The sequence below is a fragment of the Pseudophryne corroboree genome, chromosome 2 (genome assembly GCF_028390025.1).
Source record: "Pseudophryne corroboree isolate aPseCor3 chromosome 2, aPseCor3.hap2, whole genome shotgun sequence".
Classification (NCBI taxonomy): domain Eukaryota; kingdom Metazoa; phylum Chordata; class Amphibia; order Anura; family Myobatrachidae; genus Pseudophryne; species Pseudophryne corroboree.
In genome coordinates this window covers 186,930,601-186,939,467 of record NC_086445.1, presented here as the reverse complement: position 1 = coordinate 186,939,467, position 8,867 = coordinate 186,930,601, and positions in this window count along the sequence as shown.

Below are 8,867 nucleotides of genomic sequence, written 5' to 3'. Positions count from 1 at the left end.
TATCCGTAGGTGCATCTGAAGATGCGACCCTGACCATTTGTCCAACAGATCCCTTTGGAAAATTCTTGCGTGGAATCTGCCGAATGGAATCGCTTCGTAAGAAGCCACCATTTTTCCCAGGACTCTTGTGCATTGATGTACAGACACCTTTCCTGGTTTTAGGAGGTTCCTGACAAGCTCGGATAACTCCTTGGCTTTTTCCTCCGGGAGAAAAACCTTTTTCTGAACCGTGTCCAGAATCATCCCTAGGAACAGCAGACGAGTTGTCGGCATTAACTGGGATTTTGGAATATTCAGAATCCACCCGTGCTGTTTTAGCACTTCTTGAGACAGTGCTAATCCCATCTCTAGCTGTTCTCTGGACCTCGCCCTTATTAGGAGATCGTCCAAGTATGGGATAATTAATACGCCTTTTCTTCGAAGAAGAATCATCATCTCGGCCATTACCTTTGTAAAGATCCGAGGTGCCGTGGACAATCCGAACGGCAGCGTCTGAAACTGATAGTGACAGTTTTGTACAACGAACCTGAGGTACCCCTGGTGTGAGGGGTAAATTGGAACGTGGAGATACGCATCCTTGATGTCCAAGGATACCATAAAGTTCCCCTCTTCCAGGTTCGCTATCACTGCTCTGAGTGACTCCATTTTGAACTTGAACTTCTTTATGTACAGGTTCAAGGACTTCAGATTTAGAATAGGCCTTACCGAGCCATCCGGCTTCGGTACCACAAAAAGAGTGGAATAATACCCCTTCCCTTGTTGCAGAAGAGGTACCTTGACTATCACCTGCTGAGAGTACAGCTTGTGAATGGCTTCCAACACCGTCTCCCTTTCGGAGGGGGACGTTGGTAAAGCAGACCTCAGGAAACGGCGAGGTGGATCTGTCTCTAATTCCAACCTGTATCCCTGAGATATTATCTGCAGGATCCAGGGATCTACTTGCGAGTGAGCCCACTGCGCGCTGTAATTTTTGAGACGACCGCCCACCGTCCCCGAGTCCGCTTGAGAAGCCCCAGCGTCATGCTGAGGCTTTTGTAGAAGCCGGGGAGGGCTTCTGATCCTGGGAAGGAGCTGCGTGTTGCTGTCTCTTCCCTCGACCTTTGCCTCGTGGCAAATATGAATAGCCCTTTGCTCTCTTATTTTTAAAGGAACGAAAGGGCTGCGGTTGAAAAGTCGGTGCCTTTTTCTGTTGGGGAGTGACTTGAGGTAGAAAGGTGGATTTCCCGGCTGTAGCCGTGGCCACCAAATCTGATAGACCGACTCCAAATAACTCCTCCCCCTTATACGGCAAAACTTCCATATGCCGTTTTGAATCCGCATCGCCTGTCCACTGTCGCGTCCATAAAGCTCTTCTGGCCGAAATGGACATAGCACTTACCCGTGATGCCAGTGTGCATATATCCCTCTGTGCATCACGCATATAAAGAAATGCATCCTTTATTTGTTCTAACGACAGTAGAATATTGTCCCTGTCCAGGGTATCAATATTTTCAATCAGGGATTCTGACCAAACTACCCCCGCACTGCCCATCCAGGCAGTTGCTACAGCTGGTCGTAGTATAACACCTGCATGTGTGTATATACTTTTTTGGATATTTTCCATCCTCCTATCTGATGGATCTTTAAGTGCGGCCGTCTCAGGAGAGGGTAACGCCACTTGTTTAGATAAGCGTGTTAGCGCCTTGTCCACCCTAGGAGGTGTTTCCCAGCGCTCCCTAACCTCTGGCGGGAAAGGGTATAATGCCAATAATTTCTTTGAAATTATCAGCTTTTTATCAGGGGCAACCCACGCTTCATTACACACGTCATTTAGTTCTTCTGATTCAGGAAAAACTATAGGTAGTTTTTTCATACCCCACATAATACCCTGTTTAGTGGTACCTGTAGTATCAGCTAAATGTAACGCCTCCTTCATTGCCAAAATCATATAACGTGTGGCCCTACTGGAAAATACGGTTGATTCGTCACCGTCACCACTGGAGTCATCGCCTGTGTCTGGGTCTGTGTCGACCGACTGAGGCAAAGGGCGTTTCACAGCCCCTGACGGTGTTTGAGTCGCCTGGACAGGCACTAATTGATTGTCCGGCCGTCTCATGTCGTCAAACGACTGCTTTAGCGTGTTGACACTATCCCGTAGTTCCATAAATAAAGGCATCCATTCTGGTGTCGACCCCCTAGGAGGTGACATCCCCATATTTGGCAATTGCTCCGCCTCCACACCAATATCGTCCTCATACATGTCGACACACACGTACCGACACACAGCAGACACACAGGGAATGCTCCTAATGAAGACAGGACCCACTAGCCCTTTGGGGAGACAGAGGGAGAGTTTGCCAGCACACACCAAAAGCGCTATATATATATCAGGGATAGCCTTATAATAAGTGCTCCCCTATAGCTGCTTTGTTATATAAAAATATCGCCATAAATTTGCCCCCCCTCTCTGTTTTACCCTGTTTCTGTAGTGCAGTGCAGGGGAGAGACCTGGGAGCCGTCCTGACCAGCGGAGCTGTGAGAGGAAATGGCGCCGTGTGCTGAGGAGATAGGCCCCGCCCCTTTTCCGGCGGGCTCGTCTCCCGCTATTTTGAGAAATCAGGCAGGGGTTAAATATCTCCATATAGCCTCTAGGGCTATATGTGAGGTATTTTTAGCCTTTATAGGTACTCATTTTGCCTCCCAGGGCGCCCCCCTCCCAGCGCCCTGCACCCTCAGTGACTGCCGTGTGAAGTGTGCTGAGAGGAAAATGGCGCACAGCTGCAGTGCTGTGCGCTACCTTTAGAAGACTGCAGGAGTCTTCAGCCGCCGATTCTGGACCTCTTCTGTCTTCAGCATCTGCAAGGGGGCCGGCGGCGCGGCTCCGGTGACCATCCAGGCTGTACCTGTGATCGTCCCTCTGGAGCTTGATGTCCAGTAGCCAAGAAGCCAATCCATCCTGCACGCAGGTGAGTTGACTCCTTCTCCCCTCAGTCCCTCGCTGCAGTGATCCTGTTGCCAGCAGGAATCACTGTAACATAAAAAACCTAGCTAAACTTTCTCTAAGCAGCTCTTTAGGAGAGCCACCTAGATTGCACCCTTCTCGGCCGGGCACAAAAATCTAACTGGAGTCTGGAGGAGGGTCATAGGGGGAGGAGCCAGTGCACACCACCTGATCGGAAAAGCTTTACTTTTTGTGCCCTGTCTCCTGCGGAGCCGCTATTCCCCATGGTCCTTTCAGGAACCCCAGCATCCACTAGGACGATAGAGAAAGGGGGAAGCTGTCTGCCGTAATGTATAAAAAGGGGACGCTCTCTGCCGTAATGTGTAAAAAGGGGAATCTGTCCGGCGTAATGTGTAAAAGGGGCTCTACCTGGTGTAATTGCATTGCCCCTGTTTTACATTGTATGGGGCTCCGATGCCGTTTCTTGCACACAGCGCTAAAATGTCTAGTTACAGCACTGTTGCTAGGTATCCATTTCCCTGGCCCTGAGCAAATTCCCCTCACCAGATCCTCTCCAGGGGTGAGGGGGTGGACTTGAATGGGATGGGGGGGTAAAGCATTTTGTCGCACCTGGGCCCACCGCTCGCTAGTTCCGCCACTGGTGCAGAGTGTGCGGGCCCCTGGGTCCAGAGGGGGGCCGCACCGCACACACTGCACCCATTTTTTCGATACTTACCTTTCCGGCGTCCATTGGTGTTCGTGTGGGCCCCTCCTCTCCCGTAGCCGCCACCGCCGCTGCTAGCGCACTGAGCACTAGAGATTCTGGCACAGTGCCAGAGTCTACAGCGCATGCACAGGACTCCGAAAAAATGGCGCTGCGCCTATTTTTTCGGCATCCTGCGCATGCACTGTAGAGTCTCTAGTGATCAGAGGGAGGTATAAGTCACCCCCTCCTATAAGATTTCCCTATGCAGCATCTCACATACAGAATCACATATTAATATTAATATTTTACTCACTTTCTCAGCCAGCTCCTTTGTCACAGCGGCCAGGACTTCAATCAGCCGTCAGGACCCTTGCCCAGCGCACTCCTCGGCCACTCCAGGGCACTCCTCGGCCACTCCAGGGCACTCCTCGGCCACTGCAACCTGCTTACACCTGCACCCCCTGCCGGCTGATTCCAGTCACAGGTTCCCCAAAGCACCCTGTCACAACCTGCACAATAACACCTCCCCTCCCCACAGGGTGACTCCCCCAGCACCTGAGCTGGCTAACTTTGGGCACAGCCACAGCACATCCCACACAAACACCCCCCCCCCTCCTCTCTGCGCTGGCTAACTCCACACTGGCCAGCCGCAGCTCTCCTCTTCCTCCCTCCCCCGCCGGCTAACTCCACACTGCCCAGCTGCAGCTGCCGCCTGCACTCTCACCCTGCCCCTGCGCCCTCCCCACCGGGCGCCGGCTCTGTGCACGCTGCGGTAATCAGCATGCACTCTCTCCCTCCGGCTCGCCTTCCGACACCCCTCCCCCCTCCCCTAACTGTGCGCACTGTACTGCCAGCACCCGCTAGCCCCGGCGTCGGCTAACAGAGCGGGCTGCACTGCCTCCTCCTGCTGCCCGTACTCCCCTCCCGTAGCCACATGCGGACACATTCCGCACACCACGTCCCGGCGCCGCCCACGACAGGCGGAAAAAAAAAAAGCGGACAAGCGGCTGCTAGGCTGCGGCACCCCTGTCACAGCGCCGCGGCACCCCAGGGAGCCGCAGCGCACAGTTTGGGAACCACTGCCCTAACCTTTAAACCTTAGCATAATGTTAATGTCACCATTTGCAGAATGGCAAAATTCTGTTCCCTTTTAACATTTTTCCAGGTGTCAACATACCTGCTGACATTCTGTTGTCGACTTGCTGACTGCATAATCCTGCCATCACTACATACAGTACACAGATACTTCCGATCAGCAGAATGACCGGGACAGTACATGGAGTGACAGATAACCTGCCATCTCCTAATTGCTATATATATATATAAATGATTCCCAAACTCAGTCCTCAAAGCACCCTAACAGCCCAGGTTTTAAGGATATCCATGCTTAAACATAGGTGAGTTACTTTGTATCTCGGTCAGTTTGATTATACCTGTGTACAAGCATAGATATCTTTAGAACTTGCACTTTAAGGGTGTCTTGAGCTGTTTGGGAAATCCTACTTCAGTGCTTAAAGTGGTCCTAGAGAGGTGGTGGAACTCACCCCCCTCCCCATGGCGCCCATAGAATAAAGGTATTGTACGCGGCGTAGGGTTGTGGTCTTGAGAAAGAAACGGGTGTGGTCACACAATAGTAATAATGCCCACAGTTTTTAGCACCCAGTGGTTGAGGTGGAAATTTTGAAGTTGGGGTATGGACAAGTGAAGGCTGTAATTATGTGCGCACCGAAGGCGCGCTCTGGAAAAGGGGGCGTGGCCACTCAGAAGGGGGTGTGTCCTTCCGTGTAGTTTATCACACCATATACGCCTTATAATAGGATTTTGGTACTTACCGGTAAATCCTTTTCTCCTAGTCCGTAGAGGATGCTGGGGACTCCAAAAGGACCATGGGGTATAGACGGGATCCGCAGCAGCTTGGGCACACTGAAAAGACTTAAGACTGGGTGTGAACTGGCTCCTCCCTCTATGCCCCTCCTCCAGACCTCAGTTATAGGAACTGTGCCCAGCAGAGACGGACATTTCGAGGAAAGGATTTTTGTGTAAACTAAGGGCTACAAACATACCAGCCCACACCACAACCATACCGTACAACCGGAGTAACAGTAAACCAGATAACAGTATGAAAAAACAACAGCAACAAGCTGAAACCAGAAATACACAACCCGTGTATAAACTAAGTGAACCGACAAGAGAACACTGCAAGAAACAGTCCGCACTGGGATGGGCGCCCAGCATCCTCTACGGACTAGGAGAAAAGGATTTACCGGTAAGTACCAAAATCCTATTTTCTCTTACGTCCTAGAGGATGCTGGGGACTCCAAAAGGACCATGGGGTTTATACCAAAGCTCCAGACCGGGCGGGAGAGTGCGGACGACTCTGCAGCACCGACTGAGCAAACGCAAGGTCCTCATCAGCCAGGGTATCAAACTTCTAGAACTTGGCAAAAAAGTGTTTGAACCCGACCAAGTAGCCGCTCGGCAGAGCTGTAAAGCCGAGACGCCCCGGGCAGCCGCCCAAGACGAGCCCACCTTCCTGGTAGAATGGCTTTCACCGACTTCGGCACCGGTAATCCGGCCGAAGAATGAGCCTGCTGAATCGTACTACAAATCCAGCGTGCAATAGTCTGTTTTGAAGCAGGATGACCAATCTTGTTGGAAGCGTACAGGACAAACAGTGCCTCAGTTTTCCTGGCAACCGCCGTACGGGCGACGTAGATCTTCAACGCCCTCACTACATCCAGAGACCTTGGAACTGTCCCAGCATCCCTGGCCACCGGTACCACAATAGGTTGATTAATGTGAAACGAGGAGACCACCTTTGGTAAAAATTGTTGACGAGTCCTCAATTCTGCCCTATCCGAATGAAAGACCAAGTACAAGCTTTTATGAGATAAGGCCGCCAACTCAGACACCCGCCTGGCAGAAGCCAGTGCCAACAACATGACTACCTTCCAGGTGAGAAACTTCAACTCAACCTTACGCAAAGGCTCAAACCAGGAAGACATGAGAAACTGTAAGACCACGTCCAGATCCCATGGGGCCACAGGAGGCACAAACGGAGGATTGATATGCAAAACTCCTTTCACGAACGTCTGAACCTCTGGGAGGGCAGCCAGTTCTCTTTGAAAGAAAATAGACATTGCCGAAATCTGCACCTTGATGGAGCCCAACTTCAGGCCTGCATCCACACCAGCCTGCAAAAAGTGGAGAAAACGCCCCAAATTAAATTCTTCCGCAGGAGCCTTCTTAAACTCACACCAGGAAACATACTTCTTCCAAATACGGTGATAATGCTTCGCCGTAACCTCCTTCCTAGCCCTGAGGAGAGTAGGTATGACCTCTCCTGGAATACCTTTACGAGCTAAGATCTGGCGCTCAACTTCCATGCCGTCAAACGCAGCCGCGGTAAGTCTGGAAACACGCATGGACCCTGCAACAACAGGTCCTCTCTTAGAGGAAGCGGCCAAGGATCTTCCACTAGTAATTCCGGAAGATCCGGATACCAGGCCCTTCTGGGCCAATCTGGAACTACGAGAATCGCCTGAACCCTTGCTCGCCGAATGATCCCCAGTACCTTTGGAATGAGAGGAAGTGGAGGGAACACATACACCGACTTGAACACCCACGGAGACACCAGGGCATCCACCGCACTGGCTTGGGGGTCCCTTGACCTGGAACAATACCTCGGAAGCTTCTTGTTGAGACAAGACGCCATCATGTCTATCAGAGGGAGTCCCCAATGCTTTGTCACTTCTGCAAACACCTCTTGATGAAGAGCCCACTCTCCCGGATGGAGATTGTGTCTGCTGAGGAAGTCTGCTTCCCAGTTGTCTACTCCCGGAAGGAAGACTGCTGACAGGGCGCTCAGGTGTTGTTCCGCCCAGCGAAGGATTCTTGTGGCCTCCGCCATTGCCGCTCTGCTCCTTGTGCCGCCTTGACGGTTGATATGTGCCACCGCTGTGATGTTGTCTGACTGTACCAGGACAGGTCGACCCTGAAGAAGGCTTCTTGCCTGTAGCAGGCCGTTGTAAATGGCTTTTAACTCGAGAACATTTATGTGGAGACCCGCTTCCTGGAACGACCATTTCCCCTGGAAGTTCCTGCCTTGGGTGACTGCACCCCAGCCCCGGAGACTCACATCTGTCGTCAGAAGTACCCAATCCAGGATATCGAACTGGCGTCCCTCTAGGAGGTGAGACCCTTGTAGCCACCACAGGAGGGAAATTCTGGCTCTGGGAGATAGACTTATCTTCCGGTGCATGTGCAGGTGAGACCCGGACCATTTGCTCAGCAAGTCCCACTGAAACACCCGGGCATGAAACCTGCCGAACGGAATGGCTTCGTACATCGCCACCATCTTCCCCAGAACGTGCGTACATTGATGGATGGACACAGTCTTCGGCTTCAGAAGTTCCCTGACCAACAACTGCAGTTCTAGAGCCTTTTCTTGTGGAAGAAAAACTCTCTGTAACTCCGTGTCGAGAATCATGCCCAGAAAAGACAGCCGGGTGGTCGGAATCAACTGAGATTTTGGTAAATTTAGCACCCAACCGTGCTGTCGAAGCACCGACAGCACCAAATCCACACTCCTTAGCAACCTTTCCTTAGACATCGCCTTTATCAGGAGATCGTCCAAGTATGGGATAATTGAAACCCCCTGCTTGCGAAGGAGAACCATAATTTCTGCCATGACCTTGGTGAACACTCTCGGGGCCGTGGAAAGGCCAAACGGCAACGTTTGAAATTGGTAATGAGAGTCCTGTATCGCAAACCTGAGGAAGGCCTGATGCGAAGGAAATATGGGGACGTGTAAGTAGGCATCCTTTATGTCGAATGACGCCATACAATCCCCCCCCCCCCCCCCTTCTAGGCTGGAAATCACAGCTCGAAGAGATTCCATCTTGAACTTGAAAACTTTCAAGTATGGATTGAGGGATTTTAGATTCAGAATCGGTCTGACCGAACCGTCCGGTTTCGGCACCACAAGTAGGCTCGAGTAGACGTTGTGACGGGGAAACTGGAACAATGACCTTCTGTTGACACAATTTTTGTATCGCTGCCAACACCAGCTCCCTGTCCGGAAGAGACGCTGGTAAGGGTGAAATGAAAAACCGGTGAGGGGGCACCTCCCGAAACTCCAGCTTGTATCCCTGAGATACAATCTCTAGGACCCAAGGATCGAGGCCTGAATGAACCCAGACCTGACTGAAGACTCGGAGATGGCCCCCCACCGGTCCGGAC